The sequence below is a fragment of the Cavia porcellus genome, unplaced genomic scaffold (assembly GCF_034190915.1).
Source record: "Cavia porcellus strain 051 isolate PalLab524CR breed Dunkin Hartley unplaced genomic scaffold, mCavPor4.1 scaffold_5, whole genome shotgun sequence".
Taxonomy (NCBI): Eukaryota; Metazoa; Chordata; class Mammalia; order Rodentia; family Caviidae; genus Cavia; species Cavia porcellus.
The window spans coordinates 51,460,742-51,488,490 of record NW_026947488.1 but is presented as its reverse complement, the minus strand read 5'-3'; the positions used below and the strand labels follow the sequence as shown (position 1 = coordinate 51,488,490).

The following is a 27,749-nucleotide window of genomic DNA, read 5'->3' as shown; positions in this document are numbered from 1 at the left end:
GGTTGCATGCTGAAGGATAGTCAGACAGAAAATGAGGGTTAAGGATGTTGGAAGATTTGATTCCACAGTTGATTTTTATAAGTATAAAAGGATACTTCAATGGTCTGTAGTAGGATACCTTACCCTCAATCTGATTCCATTAGGAACACAGTGATAGATTGGTCCTCTTTAGACTTTAATGTGCTATAATTCATTAGACAGTAGTGCTAAAGTTGCTTTATAAAAGGGGACTAAAAACAATTCCAAGCATTCCACCTTCATGCTTTGTCTTACTCCTGTAGCCATGTTCACCACAGGATAATGTGCCTCTTTTCGCTGCACCCCTTTCTGAAAAATACCCAATTTAACAATTCTGCTGGAGACCACGTGAACTTGGATAATAGAAGCAAACTGGATTCAGTGTATGACATTCTCAGTTTTTGGAATTTTCCATAAAGTCTTAGACTTAAAGTAAAATTGGGAATATTTTCCCCACATATTCCACTTGAGCAAAAGTTGTCTTTGTCTAATGATATGATAGAACGGGCCACAGGAATTATAGAAGTATGTTGGGCCTAATCATGATGCACTTCACTAACAAAGATAACCTAAATATTGTGATAGATGTTTTGCTTCCGATTTTGTTACATGGAGAGTTTGGAAAAAAATCAAATGCTAATTTGAAAAAATTTCCTTACCAGCTTTCTCATGAATGGGAAAGAAATGTACTCATTTAATAATGTTTATAAATAATTCTATATTTAATATCATTAAACAAAAGTGACATTAAATTATATTATAGCCATTAAATATGTATACAAATTAGATTTATCTCTCTGAAGAAAGAAGCATTGAAAATTTCCAAAATTTTTTTCTTAGACTCCACAATCTGTTTGCAGCAAGAGTTGCAAACCTGGATTTAGAAAAATCCCTCAGGAGGGGAAATCTGCCTGTTGTTTTGACTGCCTGCCTTGCCCAGTATAGGGAGCGGCTCAGAATGGCAGCTGCTGCCCTGCCCCTCCCACTTGAGGGCATTTTGTGTGTCAGCCTACATTTCCCACGATCCTCCCCTTGCCTACAATGCGCATGATGTAAGCAACTTCCTGCTTCAGCCTACATTTCCCATGATCCTCATGTCTTCCTACATTACCCATAATCCTCTCCTGCTTACATCATATATCCAGCTGTGACAATGACCTATGTGCCCTCTTTCTGCCCCATTCACCCGCCTCCACCCTATATAAGTTGTAGCCATTTTAAAAATAAATGAGTCTTAAATGGAATCCCGGCAAGTCTCGGTCTCTCTTTTCTCTTGCCCTGCCCTTTATCCCCACCCAGAGGATGAGATTGCCAATCAGACAGGTGAGCACATGTTTTATACTCAAATTCTGTAACTATACAACATACAAGAGGAAAAGATTTCTATATGACACACTGATAAAATCCTTCCTTCACTGAGCAATTAGTCATACTGAGAACTATCACTCCCTTTATCATTACATTTTCTACTTTTTGCTGAACTCTAAGTTCTTTTTCTTTTATTTTCTTGCTCACATTTCTTTCATATTAGTGTGTATGAACCAGAAGGCAGTCAGCTAATAGCCAACCTATCCAGTTGCCTCCATTTTTTTTGTAAAACAGAACCTTACCAATTTTCCCGCATGATGACCTAAAAAATGTGAATGTAATATTTTAGTCTCATCATCACCTTGTATAAGAGTCATGGGCCACCACAGTCAGCCACTTTCATTCATTTGTGTGCTTCCATTAAAGGCATTTACTTTTATTAACAAAGCTCTTTCCATCACCTTACAATTTGCAATTATCATCTCCATTATGGTGTTTAACATGATAAATGAATAAATGCCAATCCTTTATGTTCTTGGAAACTACATTAAGTTTACATTCAAAAAACAACAGTCTGGTATACTTCAATTTTCCAGTGCATAATACATAAAACAGGTACCCAGAGAGACTGTTTGATTGGAGACAAAGGGATGTCTTTGATGTACAGTACACTGATAGCGCAGCACAATCTCAATTCCTAGAATTTCATTCACATTCTCCCAGAAGGCATGCATGCATGAGGGAAATAGCTGATGGCATGAAGTGTACTCTGTGCCACAGAATTATTAAGGGTGATATTCACACAAACTATGCTTGACAATAGCTACACTTTGGGAGAGTGTCATACACATTTCTTTTTTTATTTTAATAAAGATTAAGATAAAAGAGGACATAACAGATCAGGTCAGAACAGAACAATTTAAGCAACATAGGGTTTCACTACAAGACAACACAACAAAACAGTACCTAACATAATGTCTCTTTCCTTGAAATATTTGAGTATACTTTCATACATTATACTATCAAACATAACAAGACAGTATAAAACCACTCAAGAAAATGAAAGTATTACAGGGTATTCAGAACCAACTAACTGAAAATGAGCAATGGTTTCTATATTATCTCCTTGTCCATAAAAATTTTTGTTTATACTATCATATATAATAAAATTCAATAAGATACAACATGATAAAACTGATGGAAACAGAAGATCAAAAGCTTAGTAGGACTTAAAGATATTAAATGAGCACTAGCTATTATAATGTCTTGTTTTCTTAAAAATATCTGTTCATACCATCACAGGCAATAAAATAAAACAACCCAGAATAAAACCATTCCAATGAATTTTCCAATGAATGAAAAAATTATAAGGATTCAAAGCAATTTAATTAAGAATCATGATGACCACATACTTCTATGTATTCTTACTGTTTCTTACACTATGGAAACTATTTGGTATTTATACATGTGAGTTTTATTTATTTCACTTATTATTAAGGTGTCAAGCTACCTCCATTTATTTATAAGTATCTCAATATGATCATTCTTTATAGCTGAGTAGTACTCCATTGTATAAAAATGCCACAACTTTTTATCCACTCCTCAGTTGATGGACACTTAGGTTGTTCCCAAGATCTGGCTATTACAAATTGTGCTGCTATAAACATGGGTGCACCTATATCACTGTGGTATGATGCTCTCAGTTCTTCTGGGAATATGCCTAGAAGTGGAGTAGCTGGAACAAATGGGACTTCCAATCTGAGCTTTTTGAAAAAATCTCCAGACTGACTACCACAATGGTTGCACAATTCTACACTCCCACCAACAGTGCAGGAGAGTTCCTTTTTCCACACAACCTCGTCAGCATTTGTTATTGGTACTTTACTAGATCCTGGCCATTCTTTGAAGAGTGAAATATAATCTCAGTGTGGTTTTAATTTCCATTTTTCTAATGAGTAATGATGATGAACATTTTTTCATGTATTTATTTGCCATTTGTGTTTATTCATCTGAGAACTGTTTATTCATCTCAGATACCCATTTTTGGATTGGATCTTCGAATTTTGGGTGTTGGCTTTTTTAAAACTCCTTATATGTTTTAGACAGATGTCCTTTGTCTGAGGGACATTTCACTAAGATTTTTCCCAATTTTATAGGTTTTCTTTTCACTATGATCAACATGTGCTTTCTATTCTTCTATTCTGTTCTAATCTATTCACTATACTTTTCACATGCAGAAAGTTTTTAATAAGTTGTGATCCCAGTTATTTTTTTTATTTAAAGAAAAGGAGACAAAAGAATACATGGAGATTAAAAAAAGGGTAGAAATAATACAAACTTACAGAAAAACAAACGGTAAGAAATTGCTTGTTGATAAGTTACACATTGTCATCTTAGAAATAGCTGTTCATGTTATAGAATTAAACTATTTAGAATGACATTCATAAAATGACATTACAAACCCTTTTGCTCTATGATCAAACAAGAGCTCAGTAATATGGTTATCAGTCCTACACATTTGTTTTACTTCTCAAAGAGGGTAAGATTAAACATATCAAAACAGAACATAGCAGTTAAAAAAACAATTTAAAGAAATACAGATTTCGTAGCAAGCCCACTGGAGATCTTCATTGTCTATCTAACTGTCTCTAGTTTCTTAAAAATAGTTGTCCCCATCTTCACCCACCTTATATACTTACTGTATATTATAGAACTAATCAAATCATTGGAGACTTTTTAGGTCCTCAAGTACCAAATTAGGGAAGACATTAGTAACTACCATCGCATCTCTCATTCTCTTTGTGATAGCTGTCCCCATCTCTACATATGCTGAAATTGAACTCAAGAAACCAGTCCAATGTCATTCTATCAGTGAACATTAGTATTGCTAGAATTTCTATCATAACGCTACAAAATTAGCCTCGGGTTTCTTAGCGTCTCTTCCTCAGAGTATCTGTTCATTACATCTTGCATTATATAGTCTGTTCCCGTAAATAAGTAAAAAGAAAAAAAACCCATGTGTGAATTTCTACATATATATCTATCCTCTCTGTGTTATAGGGAATACCAAGTCATAGCAAGACAGCAAAACAATTTCCTAGAAAAACATGCAATGGATAAGACATATAAGACCACAATATAGATGATCTTCCGTAGTTACTATGTTTCCTCTTGTTATTTTCAATACATTTGACCACCACATTGGCTTATTATAGTTAAATATAGTATCACCTATTTTTATAAAAACTTAACTTTGACAGCATTGTAGGATTTGAGAGCTGTTACTAATTAATACCAGTATGGATATCCTTTACATCTTGTCATCCTCAGAGTAGTTGCCTCTACTTTTAGGGTTGATACTAACAAGCATACCAATTTCAAATAAAATCAGCCATGGCCAACCCATAGTCTTATGATTCAGATTCAATTAAGATCAGTCATAGTAAGACAATGTAAGTATTGTAAGATTTCAGTTTAAGTTAATAGGAAAGTAAGGATAGTTACCATGGTATAACCTGCTATTTTTGGGTCAAGATGTCTGTGCCCTCAAATCTGACATGAGTGGACAGACCAGTATATATTAAATTCAAACTAAATATGTCCATAAGACTACTATGTCTTTTAAATCCTTATACACCATTATCAATGACCTCTGCCTTTTTCTTTTTTTTAATAGAGTTTCAGCACTGTCTATACTAAAGACTATAGCTTACCGTCTCTGCCTCATGTCTGCTACTCCACTTTTCTACTATATTTTGTCCACCTTATTCCATCATTCCACTGTCTGCCCCATTCACTGAGGCCTCTCTGCCACTGTTGCTGGAATCCTGGTATCTCTTCCTCTCTTTCTCTGTAATGTCCTTCAGCACTCTCTGTAGGGTTGGATTGGTGGCCATGAACTCCCACAGTTCCTCCTTGTCTTGAAAATATCTTATTTCTCCATTAATTTTGAGAGAGAGTTTTGATGGGTATATGAGCTTTGGTTGCATACCATTTTCTTTCAGTACTTGGAATATTTCTCCCCATTCCCTTCTTGACTTAAGAGTTTGTGTTGATAGGTCCACTGTTATTTTGATAGTTTTCCCGTTGTAAGTAACCTGCATCTTTTCTCTGGCTGCTTTTAATATTCTGTTCTTTTGGTGGATTTCTGGAATCTTTATTATTATGTGTCTAGGCGTAGATCTGTTTTGGTTGTAGGTAGCTGGTGTTATGAATGCCTCTTTTATCTGGATATCATTTCTTTTTGCAATATATGGGAAGTTTTGCTTTAATATATCTGTGAATATTCTTTGTATTTCATTTTTGGTTGCTCCTGCTTCCTCATTCACATTCTTTATTCTTAAGTTATGTATCTTTTTGTCATCTTCTAGTTTTTGAATTGCTTCATTCTGGTTCCTTGTTATTTTTAAGAGGCTTTTTCTTTCACGATCATATGCCATAAATCTCTCTTCAAGTTTCTGAAGGCTGACTTTAGTTTCTGTCAAGGCATTTTGCCAGTGCTCAATGGAGTTTTTAGTTTCCTGGTATTCTCTTTGGATCTGTTTCATGCATTCTAAGTTATGTTTAAATTCTTTTTTAGAAGTTTCTCTTTCTTTTCTGATTTCCTCAGTTCTTTCCTCTGTGTTCTCTTGGGCGGGGCTTGTCATTTCTTTAATTAATCTCTTTATATCTTGCCTCACTTGAATCAGGAGTACAGCTTTAAATTCTTCTATGAGATCATGAAGGTACTTTTTAATTTCAGCTGATGCTGTGTCGAGCAATGGATGGTTACTGTGCTTGTTCTCTTTGGTGTTTACTTCTCCTGGGCTTATTTTCTCATGTTGGGCAGCTGGAGATTTTTTTTTTAAATTTTTATCTCTTGTCATGTTTCTGGTTTCTTTCAGAATGTCCTGGGGTTCTCTGGCCCTCTCCAAATTGCTTAGGGCCTTTCAGAAGCGTGCTGACTTGAGTTTTTGCTGTCTTCCCCAATTTGCTGTTATCTCGGGTAGGCTGGGATGCAGGGGCGGTACAGGCTAGTCTCCAGCCTCTGCGCTAGTCAGTCTGTATATTAGACTGTACTTTCTGGATGTCACTGAGTTGTGACTATTTTGTATCTGCTTGTTGGGCTCCAAGCAGAGGCTTGGTTTAGCCCCAGTAGCTCCTGCCGGTTCTCTTTGTACCAGAAGCAGCTGACTAATGTCACTATGGCACAGGGTCCTGCCCAAATCCCAGCTGTTCTCTTCCAGACTTCTCTGTGACAGGAGCACCAGAACAGCAGAACTGCCCAAACTCAAGATGTCTCCCACTAGTTCTCTGTATGAGGCAGGATCCACGCCACCCACCTTTCCTGCGCTCCCAGCACAGCGCGGATCTCCCAGTACAGCACAGAACGGTCAGAAATCCGCGCAGCCTGCGCTCCTGGTACAGTGCGGAATGGTCAGAAATCCGTGCTGCGTGCACTCCTGGCACAGTGTGGAACGGTCAGAAACCCGTGTGGCGTGCACTCCCGGCACAGCACAAAACAGAGTTCGGCTTTGGAGCTCAAAAGCCTTTCACGATCTCCTCTGTGTAGCGGGGCAGTCCTCTGGTGTAGTGCGGCAGTCAAAAGCCAACACAGCTTTTCCTGTTGGGACCATGGGTCAAATTGTTGATTTAAAGGAGTGGGATTTGCAGCCTCCCATTTTCAGCCTTCACAGTCTCAGCACGACTTTAAATCCTCCAGCTGCACTGTCTTGGTTAATAAGAATCGTTATCCATTTGTCTGGCCCTCTCCACGTTGTCATATTCTAGCTTCTAATATGATTTCTCCAGAGAGACTCTCCACCTGATCCTCTAGCAAGCAGCCATTTTCTTGACCCCCCGTGATCCCAGTTATTGATTCTGCAATGTATTTCCCATGCGGTTTGATTCTGGTTCATAAATTCTGTACCTACCCATATGTCTTGAGAGTTTTTACCAATTTGTCTTCCAATTATTTTAGTTTTCTGTTTTAATATTCAGATCTTTGATTCATTTAAAGTTTAATTTACTACATGGTGATAGATATTGGTCTAGCTTTAGCTTTTGGTATATGGAGAGGCAGTTTATCCAACACTATTTATTAAAGAGACTGTCATTCTTCCAGTGAACGTGTTTGGATCCTTTATCAAAAATGAGGCAGTTGAGTATGTTTGTATTTGTGGTGCTATCTTCTAATCTATTCCATTGATCTTCTGCTCCGTTTTTATTTCAGCACCGTGTTGATTTTACTACAGTTGCTTTGCAGTATAACTTCAAGTCAGGGATTGTCATGCTTCCTACCTTACCTTTGCTGCTTAGAACTGTCTTTGCTATTCTAGGTCACTTCTGGTTTCAGTTAAATTTAGGAGTGATTTCTTTAGATCAATGAAGTATGTCTATGGTATTTTCATTGGGATTGCACTAAATCTGTATAACAGTTTTTGGAGAATGGCCATTATCACAATATTTATTCTTCCTATCCATGAGCAAGTGATGTCTTCCAATTTTCTGAGATCATCTTCAATTTCCTTTTCAGTATATTATAATTTTCCCTATATAGATCGTTCACTTCTTTCATGAGAAAAATTACAAAGTATTTGTCTTTTTTGGATGCTTGTGTGAAGGATGTGGCTTCTCTTATTTCTCTGTCAGTGATTTTCTTGTTAGTGTATAGGAATGCTATTGATTTTTGAGTATTGATTTTGTATCCAGCTACATTGCTGAATTTATTTGTTAGATCTTGGAGTCTTTCAATGGAGTTTTGGAGGTCTTCAATGTATAGCATCATGCCATCTGCAAATAATGATCATTTAACTTCCCCTTTTCATACCTTCACCACTTCTATTTCTCTCTCTTGTCTAATTACTCTGGCTAGTATTTCCAGTAGTATATTAAATAGGTGTGGTGATAAAGAACATCCTTGTCTTGTGCCTGATTTTAACATAAAGGCCTTCAGTTTTTGGGCACTTAGTATGATACTGGCTGTTTGTTTGTCATATGGCCTTTATCATATTGAGGAAAAGACCATCTATTCCAATTTCCTGCAAGATTCTTATCATGAATGAATGTTGCAACTTATCAAAAGCTTTTTCTGCATCTACAGAAATGATTATGTGATTCTTACTTTTGGCTTTATTGATATGGTGGATTACATTTATTTATTTATTTATTTTTTTGGATTACATTTATTGATGAATGTTGAACCGTTCCTGCATGCCTGGGATGAATCACACTTGGTCATGTTATATAATCTTCTTGGTGACTTGCTGAATCCTGTTTGCCAGTATTTTATTGAGGATTTTTGCATCTGTGATCGTTAGGGAGATTGGCCTGTAGTTCTCTTTTTTGTTGGGTTTTCTCAGGTTTTGATACTAGAGTAATATTTGCTTCCAAGAATGACTTAGGAATGATTGCTTCCCTTTCAATTTTAATTTCAGGAGTTTGAGGAGTGTTGGCATTAATTCTTCCTTGTATTTCTTGTAGAATGCCACAGTGAATCCATCTAGGCCTGGGCTCTTCTTCATAGGTAAGGACTTAATTCCATCTTCAATTTCATTAATAGAAATTGGGTTATACAGCAGTTTTAAATCTTCTTCACTCAGCTTTGGGACTTCATATGTTTCTAGGAATCTGTCTATTTCTTCTGTGTTATCAAACTTATGAGGGTGGAGATTTTCAAAATAGGTGTTGATGATCTTTTGTATTATTAAAGTCTATTGTGATTTTACGTTTTTCATTCCTTGTTCCATGAGTTTGTGTTTTTTATTCCCCATTTTTCTATAAAGTTTACTAGGGCCTTATTAATTTTATTTATTCTTTCAAAGAACCAACTCTTTGATTCTCTGATTCTTTGGATTGATTTCTTCATCTCTATTACATTAATTTCTGCTCTGATTTTTTATAATTTCCTCCCTTCTTTTGGCTTTGTGCTTGACTTGCTCTTGTTAGAGGTGTAACATCAGGTTGTTTATATTTATTTGTTCTGTTTTCCTAATGTGTGAACTTGGTGCAATAAATATTCCTCTGAGGACCACTTTCATTGCATCCCACAGATTCTGGTCAGTTGTATTTGTATTTTCATTGTTTGTAGGTAATGTTTAATTTTTTCTTTAATTTCTCTTGTGACCCATTGATTGCTCAAGAGTCTGTTGTTTAATTTCCATGTATTTGTGGGATTTTTCCAGTTTCTTTTATCATTAATTTCTAGTTTCATGACACTATGATCTGATAACATGCATGGGATAATTTCAAATCTTTTGCATTTATTTAAATATGTTCTGTGGCCTAGTATATGGTCTGTTTTAGAGAATGTTACATGTACTGCAGAGAAGAATGTGTATTCTGATGTTGTTGGATGGAACACTGTATATGTCTATCAAGTCCATTTATTCACATGTGTGATTCAGTTCTGTTGTTTGTTTGATGATTTTCTCTCTGGTTGATCTGTCCCTTGGTGTCAATGTTGTGTTAAAGTCTCCTATTATAATTATGTTATTGCCAATTTGATTTTTCATTTCTGTTAATACTTGCATAGTATCTGTGTTCTCTGGAATTTGGTGCACATATATTTAAGATTGTTATCTCATCCTTTTGAAGTTTTCCCCTATCTCTTCTAATCATTCTTGGTTTGAAGTTCACATTGTCTGCAAACAGAATAGCTAACCCCATTTTTTTCAGTTTCTGTTCCATGAAGTATTGTTTTCCTTCCTTTGAATTTCAGTCTTTGAGTATCCTTTTGCGTTAGATGGGTTTCTTTTGAACAGCATATGATTGGATGGTGTTTCTTGATCCATTCTGCCAGTCTGTTTCATTTACTTGGTGAAATGAGACCCTTTACATTAATGGTTATAACTGTTATATATTGACTTGCTGGGGACATTTTTTTCTGCTACTGCATCTTTATCTTTCCATTCTGTTTAATTGTCTGCTTTGCTTGGTGGTTTTTTCCTAAGTGCATCTAAACTGCCTTTCAGTATTCTCTGCAGGGTTGGCATGGTGATCATGAAGTTCTTCAGCTGTTCTTTGTCATGGAATTATCTTATTTCTCCATTCATTATGAAGGATCATTTTTCAGGGTACAACATTCTAGGTTGGAAATCATTTTCCTTTAGGCTTTGAAATACTTCACTCCATGCTCTTCTTGACTTCATTGTGTGTGATGAGAAGTCTGCTGTGATGCTGATAGGATTTCCTTTACAGGTGATCTCTCTTTTCTCTCTAACAGCTTTAATATTCTATTCTTATGTTGGATTTCTGGGATGGTGATTATTATATGTCTAGGTGTAGTTTTATTTTGGTTAGGCTTTTTGGAGTTCTATATGTTTCACTGATTCTGATGTCAGTTCCAACTTTCATCTCTCTGGGAAATTTTCAACTATTACTTCTCTAAATATTTGGGTTGTCCCCTTCTTTTTATTTATCAATATCAAACTTATTTTTCCTTTGCATAATCCTGCAGACGTTGAATTATTATTTCCTGATTCCTTGATATTTTTCAAACATCTTTCCTTTCCTGCTCACTAACTGAAATCTTGTCTTTGATGTCTGAAATTCTATCTTCATTTTTGAGGTGGTTTTGATAACTTCCAATGGAATTTTTGATTTCCTGTATATCTCTTTGCATCTGCTTCATGTATTCTGTTTGTTTCCTATGTTGTTCTTCCAGGGATTCTGTCTTTTTTGTTGTTGTTGTTCCTCTATTTTTTTTAACTGTGTCTTTTTTAGATGTGTTCAGCGTCTCTTTCATTGTTTTTATCCTTCCTTCTTTTACCTGGGAGATTACTTTTGGTTTGAATTCCTTTAACGATTCCTGGAGTTGCTTCTTTATTTCTGTTGCTATTATTTCATGTATTTCAGGTGTATGGCATATATTTTATTCTATGTACATAGCTCCTAAGTTTTCTTGGGATGGGGTAGAAGTTTGAAATTGTATTTTGGTCTTTCATTTTGTCATTTTCCTATTTTTCCCTGTTTCAAGTGTTGTTCCAAGGGTATCCCTGGGCATGTTGTAAATTATCTTCTATGTCCTCAGCTCCTGTGACTCTGGCTGCCCCATTCCCTCAATTGAGAGAGTGTCACTCAGGGTGTGGCCGGCTAGCCCAATACCTGCAGAGCTGGTCAAGTGTGGCAGGAAGCTGGGAAATTCCTTGGCCACTTGAAGCAATGATCTTAAACTCCCAGCTCTCAGGATGGTGCAGAGACCCTCATCTCTAGCTGCCCAGTTTCCAGAATTGAGGTTTCAGACAGGCCCAAGATCTGCAGAGCCAGCAGAGCACAGCAGAAAGCTGGGAAGTTGGCAGAGGCAGGCCCAAGAACTGTGGATCTAGTCGAGTGTGGCAAGAAGCTGTGAAGTTCCTTGACTGGTGGGATCTATGATTCCAAATTCCCAGAGCTCAAGATGGTGCATGGACACTCACCTCCAGCTGCCCAGTTCCCAGGATTGAGAGAAGGTCACTGGGGTTGGGGCATGCAGGCCAAGACCTTCCAGAGCTGGTCGAGTGTGGTAAGAAGCTAAGAAGTTCCTTGGCTGGTGGGAGCAATGATCTTAAACCCCCAGGGCTCAGGATGATGCAGTGACACTCACCTCTGGCCACCCTGGTTCCAGAATTGAGGGCGTAGGCAGGCCCCCATGGGCATTTCTACAGAAGCAGTACCATCGGTATAAGTCACAACAAGAAGTGGTAGCATGAATTCTTGTTAGGATTAACAAAAGTCCTCAAATACCATATTCACTCATTTTATAACATTCTAATGACTTAAGCTAAAGGTCATTCTATGACATCAATATATATGTGAGATGAGAAAGAAAACAGAAACACAGTATAGAAAATTTACAGAAATTCAATATGGAAGATTGTTGTACACATAAAATGCACTTTGGTAATACTTGAATTTCTGATAAACCACCACATGTTGGATCCACTACTACTGGTAATTTTCTAAGGTTTTGAAAATGGCTTATATATGTTTTGGTTTCAGAATATACTTAGTGTGATTCTGAGTGTTCCGTGAAATACATCAAGACTCATAATGCATCATGCTATTAATTTGACTTCCTGTTCTTTATGGAGTAGAGGGATATGGCAATATTATTTACATGAGTTACATGCACATATAGAGCACACAACATCCAGCAATGGTTACTGCAATTCTCAGTAATCTGTGGCAGACACAATGGATTAATACACAATTTAAAAATCACATATAATTGAAGATAGAACTTATTGTGACTTGAGAATAAAACAATACTAAGAAAAGATTTTATTTCTATACTAATGTACTAATATGGAATCACTGAATTAAAAGCTGAAGTTACACATTTTAAATGTTCATCACAAACTAGAAAAATGAAGAGAAGTTTTCATGTAAAGAGAATGAAAAATAAAAAAGAATATGGCAGAATTTTTAAAAAAATTAAGACACATAGAGAAGAAAAAATTAACTGATCCTGATAAAAATGAAATGAAAACCTTTAATACATTTCATAAAAAAGAAAGACAAAAAGCAAAAAAGCATAATATACCACAATACAAATTCTGAATAGTTGGCTGTTAGATACAAAGAAAATTTTTCATATGAAATTACAGTACAAATAATTTCATGTCACTGTACTTGAAGCTTACACAATTGCAGGAAAAGTTGGCAAAAGGGTCATAAATAAAAAATATATGTCATAATACTACATCTAGTAAAATCTTGGAGTCAATAGTTCAAAATTTTCCCCCAAATTATGTTCATTATGCATATCCTTGGTGAAAGTCATAACATCCAAAAGTCTACTAATATTGACTTTCTCACACACTTTTACTGAAAAGAAAATTTGAGAAAACAATTCATTTCAAAAGAGGAGCTATATGATGTTGTTTGTAAATGATGAAAATTCCTTTAAATTCTGGGAAAAGTAACTAATATTAATTAATGAAAAAAATTTAAAGAAATGGGACATTTTCCATAATTTACTAATAAACAATAAAAGTAATTCTTAAAAATCAAGAGAGAAGAACACTGAGGAAGATGGCACTTTGATAAGAAGCAAGATAAAAAAACCTCTCTAAGAAAAAATAGCTCAGACACTAGAATTTACCACCATGGAGAAGACTGGAAGACAGGAGAGGCATTTTCCTGACATAAGAAATAATTAAGGGGGGAAAAAAAGAAAGAAAACAAAAGAAAATCATGGATAGAAGGCTGGAGCCAGACACACTCTCACTGGAACTGATCTAGTTCACAGCCAAGTTGCTCCCACCTGAGCCAGTCCAACTCAAGGTTGGGGGTGATCTCGCCAAACCGATACCACTCACAGTCACGTTGAAGTTGGGGATTTGCGAGCTAGATGCTCTTGGCAGGAGGATGCATCACAATGAAGAACAGAGCCAGCATGAAGACCTGCACTAACCTGCAATGAATGCTTGGAATTCTGTACTCTCATGGGAGGGGGTGGGGCAGATGGATGACATATTGGAATTGGGCAGGACGGTCCTGAATCAGGAGCTGCAGTAGTTTTCCATTGTCCACTACTCTCCCAGAGAATATTGGTGGGATCTGCTTTGGTAGGGTTATACCCCTGGCCGGGACACAATTATCTGGGGATAAAATTGCCCCCAAAGTTGCCACAAAAAGGATCCATTCATGCAGCACACACTAATGTGGTCAGGCCCCTGTTGGTTCACTGGCTTGGAGGGGAGGGTCCAGCCTACAATGCCTGTGCTTGCACCTCAATGATCAACAGCAAACTGCAGATGGCAGCAATCTCTACACAGCATGGTTCAGAAGAACCATATGAATACAGAAAGAGGCTGGGATATCCACCATCCACCTATATGGAAGAAACCAGAAACATGACAAGACAAAAACATACGTGACAAGACAAAAACATAAGAAAAAACCTCCAGCCACCAACCAAGGGAATATGGGCCCAAGAGAGGTAAATACAGAAGAGATCAAGGACAGCAAACATGCAATATGGAACACAGCATCAGGCGACTTAAAGAAATATCTTCATGACTTTATAGAAGAACTGAAAGCTAAAATAATACTACAATTATTCAAGGATATGAGAAGATTAATAAAAGAAATGCTAAGTACATCTGAAGAGCACACAGATGGAAGAATGGAGGAACACAGAAAAAGGAGAGGAACCTTTGATGAAGAATATATAAAAAACGTAGAATACATAGAACAGATTCTAACAGATTACCAAGAAATTAAAAACTCCATTGAAAACTGGCGAAATTGTCTGAAAAAGAGTAAAGATAGCGTATCAAAACTTGAAGATAGGTTTGCAATGTGTGATCATGAAGGGAAAAATCTCTTAAAAATAACAAGGAAACAGGCAGTACCAATAAAAAGGCCTCAAGATGACAAAAGGATCTATAACTAAAGAATTAAAAATGTGAGTAAAGAAGCAGGGGTAACACAAATGGCATACAAAGTCTATTCACAGGAATAAGTAAGGAAAAGTTCACAAGCATAGGAAAATGAAATGATATTCAGATGAATGAGGCATATGGAACCACATCCAGCTACAAACAAAACAGATCAACACCCAAACATAATTATCAAGATTCCAGAACTTCATCATATGAACAGAAAATAAAAAGCAGTCAGAGAAAAGAAACAGATCACCTATAAAGGAAAACCCATCACAATCATGACAGACTTCTTATTACAAACCATCCAATCAAGAAGAGCTTGGAGCAAAGTATTCCAACACCTGAAAGAAAATATCCTCCAACCTAGATGATGTATCCTGAGAGTTCAGCATAACTTCATATAAAATAGTATCAAATATAACCAAATAGTATAAAACCATTCAAGGGAATGCAAGTATTACAGGGCATTCTGAACCAAGTAACAGAAAACAATGGCTACTATGTTATCTCATTTTCACTAGAAAATTTGTTTATACTATCACATATAATACAAATCAATAAGATACAACATGATAGAGCCAATGGAAACATAACAGCAAAAGCATGGTAGGGCTTCAGAGTAAGATGACATTATATCAGTACTGGCTATTATAATTACTTATTTCCTTCAAAATAGCTGTTCATACTACCACAGATAAAAAAAACCAAACATACCAGGATAAACCCATTCCAAATAATGAATGTAATCATTAAAAGGCTTCAAAGTAATGTAATGCAGAATCATGTCTTTATGTACTCTTACGTTTCTTACACTAGGGAGACTAGACAGTATTTATACCTGTGAGTTTGATTTATTTTGCTTATGAGTATGGTCTCAAGTTGTGCCAATTTATTAGTAAATATCTCAATGTGATCATTCTTTATAGGTGAGTAGTACTCCATTGTATAAAAATACCACAACTTTTTTATCCATTGCTCAGTTGACAGACACTTAGGTTGTTTCCAAGAACTGGTGATTACAAATTGTGCTGCTGTAAACATGAGCACATATATCACGGTGGTATGATGTTTTCTGTTCTTCTGAGAATATGCCTAGAAGTCGAATAGCTGGGTGAAATGGGACTTCTAATGCCATCTTTTTGAGGAATCTCCAGATTGACCTCCATAGTTGTTGCACCATTATACACTCTAATCAACAGTTCAGAGTGTTTCTTTTCCTCCACACCCTATTCAGCACTTGTTGTTGGTAGTTTTCTTGATCTTGACCTAAAACGGCATCTTGATGCTGTTCTGATCTGTTTTATACCATTTGTTTTGTATGAATTCACTGTATGTGAAGACATGGAAAACTGTTTGGAAGAAAACAAGAGACAGTATGATAGACAGTGAAGTTCTCTGGCTGTCTTGCTTTGAAATCTGTGTCTCTTACATTTCTTGTTTATGATCTATATTATTCTATTTTGTTATGTTCAATGTTACCTTCTTTAAAATAACATTTTTAAAAAATCAAGACAGGAGAAATGTTTCTGCATGCCAAAAATAGTTTTTAATCTATCTTACAGCACTCTTTACATTTTATGGTTTATTTTGGAAGAAAGAAGGACATAAGAACTTTCTGTATCACTATTTATTACAGTGGAGATGTTAGCTAGTGCAGTAAGGTCAAAAACATTGTGTTGGGAAGACAGAAATATAAACATTTTAATTTTCCCATGATATTAGTTTGTAAAGGTAAATACCATGTAAAGTAATAAATTGATAAATGGATTTATGTCTGAGCAATGAAATACAAATCTGCTATTAAAAAACTATGCAAATCAGTCATAAAACTGTAGTACATGAAATTTTGAAAATTTGCATTTTCAGAATTTCAAAATGTTAAATATGTAGTGAAAATCTTGAAAATGCTATTAAACTAATTATGCAAAACATTTTGGAGGGAGGGGAAAAATGAGGCCAATGAGCCACTAGCACCTATTGGCTCACCTGTGAGAGGCTCTCTTTGTGCATGTGTGTGTGCATGAGTATGTATTTGCTGGGACTGGAGCTGGAAAGTTCAGAGTTACTGTGTTGCTGCCCACTTGTTGAGCCCATGGGCAAATTGCTCAATGTGTCTGGGCCATGTGACTGGCACAACCCAGAGCCCCTGGCACAACTGAGGCACTCGGCTTAGCACTGAGACACAGTGGCTCACAGAGCCCGAGGCTCCACACACCCCAGAAGGAACCCGTGGTTGGGACTGCATACTTGCCCAGCCGTCTCCAACTCTGCTCAGCTTCTGGCCTGGCAACTGCAGAAAGGATTGAGGACCTCAACCATGAAGTTAAGAAAGGAGATAAAATGAACCCGTGGATATTCTTCTCATGTGATATTTATTCTGAGTGAAGCATTAGGGCAGCAAATAGTTTGTAACTACTTCCTTTGGTTTCTACTATTTAATACTTCTTAATTTCCTAGAGTTTAGCACAGGCTCTTTCTGTTAATTTAGAGCTAGATCAGTTCAATGAAATGTAACAGAGACTCATCATCCCGAGCCCCTGGAGAGTTTCAGATAATCACTCCCAGTGCTCAATGACCCACCCAGCACCCAGCCACACTAGACTAGGCTTGGGAGGTTTTGCTGCCCAACTCGATTACTCCCAGCCACCTTCTTCAATCAGCTTAGTTGAGAGCATGTGAAGTGAGTTCCAGCACATTGTTCCCTGGCCAGGGAGAGCTTTGGACCATCAGCCACAGTAGTTAGGTTTCCACCAAGTTTCCTGAAACACTGGAGGTGTCATGGGAGGTCCTGTCAGCCTGTCAGCCTGAGTGGACCATGCTCAGCAAACTCCATTCAGTCACAGGAGCCAAAGGCACAAGAGACGACTTCCAAAATGCCCCCCAGAAGATTGGAACACTTGTAACAGGGAAATATAGGAAAATTACCAAACAAAAGACCAAAAGGCAATCTCAAACCTCGAGCACATCCCAAGAAATCCTTGGAGCCATGTACACTGAGGAAAATATATGTCACAAACCTGAAATAATAGCAACTGAAATAAAGAAGCAACCCCAGGAAGCTTTAAAGGAATTCAAACAAAAATAATTTCCCAGGTAAGAGAAGAAATGATAAAAGTAATGAAAGAGATACTGAACACATCTAAAGAAGACACAGTTAAAAAAACTAGAGGAAAAAAATAAGAAGATGGATTAACAACATAAGAAACAAACAGAATACATGAAACAGATTCAAAGATATATATATATATATATAGGAAATCAAAAATTCCATCGAAAGTTGTCAAAACCATGTCAATAAAAGTGAAGATAGAATTTCAGACCTTGAAGACAAGATTTCAGCTAGTGAACAGGAAAGGAAAAATCTTTTAAAAATAACAAGGAAGCAAGAAATAATAATTCAACTGCTGCAAGATGATGCAAAGAAAAAACAGCATAACATTGAAAGGGATAAATGAAAAAGAAGGGGACAATGCAAATGATATCAAGAGGCTGTTTAAAGAAGTAATAGCTGAAAATTTCCCAAACATGAGAATGGAAAATGACATTAGGATTCGTGAAGCATATAGAACTCAAAAAAGCCATAATCAAAATAAAACTACATCCAGATATATAATAATCAACATTGAGAAATCCAACATAAGGACAGAATATTAAAAGCTGTTAAAGAGAAAAGACAGATCACCTATAAAGGAAAACCTATCAGCATCACAGCAGACTCTCAACACACACAATGAAGTGAAGCAGAGCATGGAGTGAAGTATTTCAGATCCTAAAGATAAATAATTTCCAACCTAGCATATTGTACTCTGCAAAACTATCTTTCATAATGGATGGAGAAATAAGATACCTCCACTAAAAGGAACAGCTGAAGAACTTCATGACCACCAAGCCAACACTGCAAAGAATACTGAAAGATGGTTTAGATACACATTTAAAAAAAACACTAAGCAAGGCAGTCAATTAAACAGAATGGAAAGATAACATGCAACAGCAAAAAGACAGCATGTCAACAAAAAACTAATATATAATAGTCATAACCATTAACGTAAATGGTCTCAATTCACCACTTTAAAGAAACAGATTGACAGAATGGATCCAGAAACAACATCCAACCATTGTCTAAAAGAAACCCATTTAACCCAAAAAGAAATTAACGGACTGAAAGTCAAAGGAAGAAAACAATACTTCATGCAACAGGAAGCTAAAGTGGGAGTAGCTATTCTGTTTGCAGACAATGTGAACTTCAAACCTAGAATGATCTTAAAAGACAAAGGTCACTACAATTTGGTTAGGAGAAAATTTCAAGAGGAAGTGATAACAATCTTAAATGTATGTGCACCAAATTCCAGAGAACCCAGTTATACAAAGCAAGTATTAATAGAAATGAGAAATCAAATTAGCAATAAAACAATTACAAAGGGAGACCTTAACACACCATTGACACCAAGGGACAGATCAACCAGAGAGAAAATCATCAAAGAGAGAACAGAACTGAATCATACCTGTGAACAAATGGATCTGATAGACATATACAAAGTGTTCCATCCAACAACATCAGGATACACATTCTTCTCAGGAGTACATGGGACATTCTCTAAAATATAACGTATACTTGTCCACAGCACATATTTAAATAAATGCAAAAGAACTGAAATTATCCCGTGCATGTTATCAGATCATAGTGCCATGACACTGGAAATTAATGATAAAACAAACTGCAAAACCCCAGGAACATATGGAAATTGAATAATACACTCTTGAGCAATCAGTGGGTCACAGGGTAAATTAAAGAAGAAATTCAACAATACCTACAAGCAAAGGAATATATAAATACAAATAAGTGGACTCTGTGGAATTCAATGAAAGCAGTCCTTAGAGGAAAATTTATTGCACAGACTTCCCACATAGGGAAAACAAAACGAATACAAATAAACAACCTGATGCTACACCTCAAACATTGAGAAAGAAGAGCAAGTCAAGCACAAAACCAAAAGAAGGGAGGAAATTATAAAAATCAGAGCAGCAATTAATTCAATAGAGACTAAGAAAACAGTCCAAAGAATTATTGAATCAAAGAGTTGGTTCTTTGAAATAACCAATAAAATTGATAAGCCCCTATCCAACCTTATGAATAAAAGGAAGGAAAAAGCTCCAATTCATGCAATAAGGAATGAAAAAGGTGAAATCACTACAGACTCTGTGGAAATATAGAAGATCATAAACACATATTTGAAAACCCTCTACTCTCATAGGATTGATAACACAGAAGAAATGGATAGTATCCTAGAAACATATGAAGTACCAAAGATGGGTCAAGAAGATATAAAACTGCTGAGTAATCCAATTTCTATTAATGAAATTGAAAATGTAATTAACTCCTTACCTACAAAGAAGAGCCCAGGCCCAGATGGATTCACTGTGGAATTGTACAAGAAATACAAAGAAGAGAACACCAATTCTCCTTAAAATCTTCAATGAAATCGAAAGGGAGACAATTCTTCCTCAGTCATTTCTGGAAGCAAATATTGCTCTAGTACCCAAACCTGAGAAAGACCCAACTAAAAAAGAGAGCTACAGGTGTTGGGCACAGGAACCAGGGGTCCAGCAGTGAATGGGTGTGGAAAACCACACGCTGAACCTGGACCTCAACCAGTTCCTCATCCTGCAGTAACCTCAGCCTTCTACACAAAGCATCGCGCTGATAATAACCTGGGAATAGCTTCATAACATAAACAAAAGAAGTTTCTCATCAGCCCAGGAACATGTTTACCTCCTGGGCTGCACAACAAAGAAGTTTCTCATGGGCCCAAGAACATGTTTACCTTTGCTGCATGCACAAGAAAGTGTCCTGCAGTGACTTGTACTGCTCTTTGTTTTGAAACATTATAAAAACTCTGGAGTCCTTCAATAAATCGCCTTTTGCCTCCTGAGCAACTGGTCTCCCTATGTCTTCAGTCTCTCACCTGACTCATTCCCCGTGCTGGACGTGGCACCTGGCATACAGGCGCATGTCCTTAATGAAAACAGATACAAAAATCCTCAACAAAATATTAGCAAACAGGATGCAGCAAATCATCAAGAAGATTGTACACCATGACCAAGTATGATGCATTAATGGTTCAACATACATAAATCAATAAAGGTAATCCACCATATTAACAAAGCCAAAAGTAAGAAACATGATCATTTCTATAGATGCAGAAATAGCTTTTGAAAAGGTGCAAGATTCATTCATGTTAAGAACCTTACAGAAAATTGGAATAGATAGTCTTTACCTCAATATGATAAAGGCAATCTATAACAAACCAACAACCAGCATCATATTACATGGCCAAAAACTGAAGGCCTTTACCTTAAAATTAGGCATGAGAAAAGGATGTTCCTTATCACCACTCCCATTCAATATAGGACTAGAAATACTAGCCAGAGCCATTAGACAAGAGAGAGAAATAAAAGTAGTAAAGATAGGAAAAGAGGAAGTTAAATTATTATTTGTAAACGATGTGACACTCTACATAGAAGACCCCCAAAACTTCACTGGAAAACAAATTGGGTAAAAATCTTGAAGATATAGGGGTAGGTAGAGAATTCATGAGCAGGAATCAAATTGCACAGGAAATACTTCCCAGAATCAATAACTGGGATCACATCTTATTAAAAAGTTTTTGTATGCGAAAAGAAATCTCCAGCATAGTGAAAAGAAAATCCACAAACTGGGAAAAAATCTTAGTGAGCAGTCTCACGGACAAAGGACTTCTGTTTAAAACATATAAAGAATTTTAAAAAATCAGACTCCTGAAATTCAAAGACCCTATCCAAAAATGGGCATCAGAGATGAATTCACAGTTCTCAGATGAAGAAAAAGAAATGGCAAATAAATCCTTTAAAAAGCGAACATCTCATTACTCATTAGAGAAATGCAAATTAAAGCCACACTGAGATTCCATCTCACTCCAAAACGAAGGATGAGGAACACAAAAACTCCCAACAACAAATGCTGAGAGGTTGTGGGGAAAAATGAACTCTCCTGCACTTGTGGTGGGAGTGTAGACTGGCACAACCATTCTGGAGGTCAATCTCGATATTTCTCAAAAGGCTGGAATCGGAAGTCCCATTTGATCCAGCTATTCTGCTTCTAGGTATAGTCCAAGAAGAACTGAAAACATCATACCACAGTGATATATGTGTATTCATGTTTAATTCAGCACAATTTGTAATAGCCAGATCTTGGAAATAACTTATATTTCCAATAACTGAGGAATGGATAAATATGTTGCAGTGTTTTTATGCAATGGAATACTATAAAGAATGATCACATTGAGATACTTATAATAAATGAATAAAACTTGAGACCATACCCATAAGCAAAATAAATCAAACTCACATATATAAATACTGTATAGTCTACTTAGTGTAAGAAATGGTAAGTGTACATAAAAGTCTATGGTAATCATGATTTCCCATTACATTGCTTTGAAGCCTTATAATTTTTCCATTCATTAGTTGGAATGATTTTATCCTGGTTTCTTTGATTATATTATCTGTGATAATATGAACAGCTATGTTGAAGAAAACAGGACATTGTAATAGTAAGTGCTGATTTAATATTATCTTGATTTGAAGTCCTACCATACTTTTGTTCTTCTGTTTCCATTGATTCTATCATGTACTATCTTATTGGATTTTATGGTAGTATAAACAAAATTTTTATGGACAATGAGATATCATAGTAAACATTGTTCATTTTTTCTTATTTGGCTCTGAATGAGCCATAATACTTTCTTTAATGGTTTTATACTACTTTGTTATATTTGATACTACTGTGGATGAAGGTATGCGCGACTATTTGAAGAAAGAGACATTATGGTAGTTACTGTAATATCAGTTTGTCTTGTTGTGAAATACTGTGTTGCTTAAATTGTTCTGTTCTGAAAAACAATTTTGGAAAGGAAACATTAAATAAATGGTTCCAGAAAGCCCAATCCTGGATAGAAAGGCTGAATAATGGAAAGGTTAGTCTTTTCCAATTTGACCTACTAACTGAGTTCAATTGTAATAAACATTTCACTATATTTTGTGAGGAAAACTACAATATTTATAACTGGATGCTCTTAATCTACCTTGAATTAAATGCTTCATAAATTTTCTCCCAGAACTTAACAAGTTATGTTTATTTCCCCATACCTGATTGTTTATTGAATGAACATCAAGAGCCTGCTTTATACAGGTTTTATTTGATAGGTATGTTTTTATTGTTTTGTGAAAACCATAATATGTTTTCATAAATATACCAGATTAAGTAGAAAAATAAAAAATAGTGTTGTTCAATAAATCACAAGAAATAAGTAGTGTTGATTAAGAATTATGTCCCACATAATTCACTTTTATGTGTCTAGAATAAAAGAAAAACACATGGTTGATGATGCATGATTGCAATTCTGCACTATGAAATGATGAATAGGAAGACTTTAAGTCAGAGTTCAGCCTGATCAATATAGTGAACTAAGGAAACCCTGTCTCAAAATAAAGAATTTACACAGCTTTAGCTTGTATCTCAGTGAAAGTCCGTGAGTTCACTTCCCCAATGTTGGAAAAGAAAGACAGACAGACCGACAGAAATGGAGATAGAACAGAGAGAGAGAGAGAGAGAGAGAGAGAGAGAGAGAGAGAGAGAGAGAGAGAGAGAGAGAGAGAAACAGAGACAGAGACAGAGAGACAGAGAGAGAGATCACAGCAATTTAGTTCAATCAATTCAGTTTCTGGGGTTGAGTCTGTGACTATGAAAGAAATAATGAAATTAAAGGAGGACAATTCTAGTTCCTTTTACTAGATATGCAACAATGCATGAAGTGTCCAGATCATCAGTATGCCAACACTCAGAGAAACCACTGTCTCCAAAAATCTGTCACTTTTCTGGCCTATGAAGATTCCTTGGGGAAAGCTCTGACTTGCACAGCCCTGAGTCTTGCTATTCTCACAGCTTTTGTCCTTGGGCTCTTTGTGAAGTACCAAAACACTCCCATAGTCATAGCCAACAACCACACTCTCAGTTATATTCTGCTCATCTCCTACACCTTCTCTTTCCTCTGCTCCTTTCTCTTCATTGGCTATCCCAACACAGCCACCTGCATCTTCCAGCAGACCACATTTAGAATTGTATTTACAGTGGCTGTTTCCACTGCTTTGGTCAAAACTATTACTGTGGTTTTGGCCTTTCATGTTACTGCTCCAGGAAAAGGGATGAGGCAGCAGTTGATATCAAGGGCACCAAACTACATCATCCTTATCTGTTCCTTAATCCAGCTCACACTCTGTGGAATCTGGGTGGGAACAAATCCACCCTTTATTGACACAGACACACACTCTGAACAGGGACACATCATCATCATTTGCAACAAGGGCTCAATCATTGCCTTTTACTGTGTCCTGGGGTACCTGGGCACCCTGGCCATAGTGAGTTCTCTGTGGCTTTCCTGGACAGGAACCTGCCTGACACCTTCAATGAAGCCAGGTTCCTGACTTTCAGCATATTGGTGTTCTGCAGTGTCTCGGTCACCTTCCTCCCTGTATACTACAGCATTAAGGGGAAGGTCATGGTGGCCATGGAGGTCTTCTCCATATTGGCCTCCAGTGCAGGGCTGCTAAGCTGCATCTTTGTCCCTAAATGCTACATTATTCTGTTAAGACCAGATAGGAATTCTCTATGTACAATCAGAAAGAAAACACATACGGTAAGAAAGAATCTTCTTAAGGTCTTGTTTTGCTTAAAATACATGGAAGATCTGAGGGAATGCTTCACAATTTTGACTGTCAGTTATTAGACTGCAATGTGGAATTTATTTCAATGAATAACTGACTCTCACTTCTTTTTCTAAGTAATATTCATGAACATTAAAATCAGTCATATTTCAATTTTAATTTTCATATGGATTTTTGTTCCTCTCATTAAAGTTGCAAATGATCCTGTCATTTGTGCTTAAATTTAATTTAGAGGCATGCCTCTTTAGTGACATAGTATCACTTTTGTGACTACGTCATTAAATGCTTGGTCACTCTCTGAGGAAGTATATATCGTATGTACATTGCAATATTCAGAACAAAGAAATGGCCACAGGAAACTCTAATTTGATGACTTTGCTTATATTAGCATAATGGTTAGCTATAGTACTGTAACATAGAATAGAATAGAAGACTGCAGCATAGTGATCTGGCCTGCGGATCAGTCCGTGGGTCTTGCCTGGAGAGAGAACGGGGATGGGGGGCAGGGCAAGAGGGAAGAGGGACCAAGACAAGTTGAGTGATTCCAATCAAGTCTCATTTATTCAGGATGTGTACATGGCTTATATAAAGTCCAAGGGAATGTGGCTTTATAGGATAGGTCAGCTTGTATCTTCTCATATGATGTGGACCTATCAGACTAGCAGGAAATTATGTGTAGGCAACTAGGTAAGCGGAAGCGGAAGTATGTGAGCAGGAGAGAATTATGGGAGACGTAGGCTGAAGCGAAAGGGTGCCTATGATGTGCATGTCATAGGCAGAGGAGGATCATGGGAAATGTAGGCCGACACACAAAAATGCCCTCAGGTGGGAGGGGCAGGAAAGTGGCCACAATTTTGAGCTCCTCCCTACATCTCCTCCCTTATTATTATATTTTTAGGAGTATGGCAGGCCCTGTGAGGACAGTGCCTGTCTTGGGTCAAGGACTCTTCATATGAACCCAATTGAGCCTTACCCATTGTGGGCCTGCAGGACAGCAGTTGGTCCTGTGCCTGTCTTAGGTGGTCAATAGCATAACATATGTGCCCTAGTTGCCCGTCTCTGGCTGCCTGTCCAGTGCCTCAGGGCAATTGGCCCACATTGTCACATGGGCCATTTGTAAGGATTGTTTCCCAGTAAGTTTGTCAATCTGCCATCTCCAACTGATGATAGTGTACCTGAATGGGCTTTGCCATAAATTTGTCAAGCCTGTTGTTAAGAAGCATCAAGATCCTTTGGAAAATGCAAGGGCCTACAGTTAAGAGTAGCAACAAAGCAGTTAGGGGTCCCAAGAGGGAGGCAATATAAGGGAAGAGACCCCTCCACATGGAACAGAAGGTAGTTTCTCTGAGGCACTCTTTTTCTCTCTCTTTGAGGCATTCTCTTAGTTTAGTCATTGACTCTGATGACTCCTGAGTGGTTGGCATAAAAACAGCATTCTTCTTTGAGGGCAGCACATAAGCCACCCTCCTTCATAAATAGGAGGTCTAGTCCTCTTCTATTTTGTAGGACTACCTCAGATAAAGATGTCACAGATGCCTGTAAAGCCATTACAGATGTTTCTATTTCTTTTAAATCTTGATCTACTGCCGCCTGTAATTGAGCTAGATGTTGATTTCCCAACACTAGAGCTGTAGTCCCTGTTCCTATCCCTGTTGTGACTCCTAACCCTAGTAATACAGCTAAGGTGAGCGTGGCAGGTTCTCTTTTATACATATAGCCAATCTTTGATGCCTGGAGGTAGTAGTCTCCTGGGTGGAATGTTATGTGAGGAATAACCTGTACAAGAACACAAAAATCTGTAGACTTGTTAAAAACAGTAGTTGCTATACAGGGTGAGAGGCCAAAATTGCAGGCCCAAGACGTTCCCGGGGGAGGGATGAGGTAATTGTTTCATTGGAACTCTAAATGAAGATGGGCACAGAGTTGTGCTGCCAGTTCTGGGGGGTGGCTGGAGTCCCCAAGACAGGTCCCTCTACTGGAGATGTCAGAAAGAGTCAGCTTGTGGTGATTGCCCCAGTCACAGGCAGATGAGCTAGAAGAACTGTTAAAGGTTAAATTGAGGGCCTTTCCTTCAGAATATGGGGGAGGAGCAGCCAAGCATAGCCAACAGGATTGGGTGAGATCAAGTTGGGTGTGATTTAAGGCAGTGTATGCCCTTCAATCAAATTGAACAAGTTAGAATTTGGATTTTGAGGGTTAGGTATGTGATCTGATTGGTGTATGGGGGTGGGGGTGGATGGCAAGGCATGGGAAACACTAAGGGTTGGGCGTCTTATGGTGGTTTTTTGGACAGCAGTAACGGGGATTTGTATTGGACAGATTGTAGTTTGTCTTTAGAACAGGATTTGGGCCTATGGGCACAGATGAAATCTGTAGAGGAGCCTTTTTATGAGAATAAGGCCACCCCTGTCTGAGCCAGATTCTTGATATCGCATTCCCCAGGTGCGCCCTGTCAGCCAGCCAGTTTCATCAGGGGTGGTGATGGTTACATCTGTTATATCGCAAATTTGGCCTGTTCTGCTATCCCACCAGGAGGGAGAATGGGCAGAGCGCCACAATGGGTGGCAGTCTGATGGCCCCCACTTTAAGATGTTTATCAGGTATGTAGGGGTCCCATCCTGTAGCAGCTGTTTCTCAGCCCCAGTAGGAACAAAAATATTGTCCTGGGGAATTACAATATGATCTGCCTCCTACTATGGCAGGACAAAAATATGCTGGCAATGTATTTTGGCATGGATTAATGGGCACAAGGACACAGGACTGGACCTTAAAATTTGGATTTCCTGATCCTACCCAGGTTGTAACCTCCTTTTGATCATCCCAATGAATGATTGACCACTTCCAAGGTTGGTGGGGATTATCAGTCATTACTCACAGGTGTAGTCGTGTTAGAAGTCCGACAGTGATCCACACGGAAGCCAGCATTGCCTGTAAGAGAACACAAAGGGTTTGGGCCTCAGGAGATGGCATCACTCCTGGTCGTCATCTGGATTTTTAGATGAAGGGCTGTCTATTTGCTTTACAAGTCATTCAGGTAGCCATCGGGCTCCCTTTTCCTGTTTGGAGTAAACACACACTGAGCCTTGGCCCCAGATGAGGACAGGGTCAGGGCCATTCCAGGTGTTGGTTATTGGGTCCCGCCATAACACAGAAGCAAATTGTGTTTGTGTCTGCGTGTGCCAGAAGCAGGATCACGGAGCAGCCTGAGGCATCCAGGGATAGAAAATTCAAAATAAAGAGAGCATGTGAAAGAATATTTCTAGGAGACACTTGGGTTGGGTTCCAGGTTTCCCCTTTTATTTTATCCTTAGTAGA

At 37.5% G+C, this 27,749-nt stretch overlaps 1 pseudogene; it reads left to right on the top strand.

Annotated features, from left to right (window-relative positions):
• The first annotated feature begins 300 nt into the window (after positions 1-300).
• Positions 301-27,432, top strand: LOC100725234 (vomeronasal type-2 receptor 116-like; annotated as a pseudogene).
• Positions 27,433-27,749: the final 317 nt, after the last annotated feature.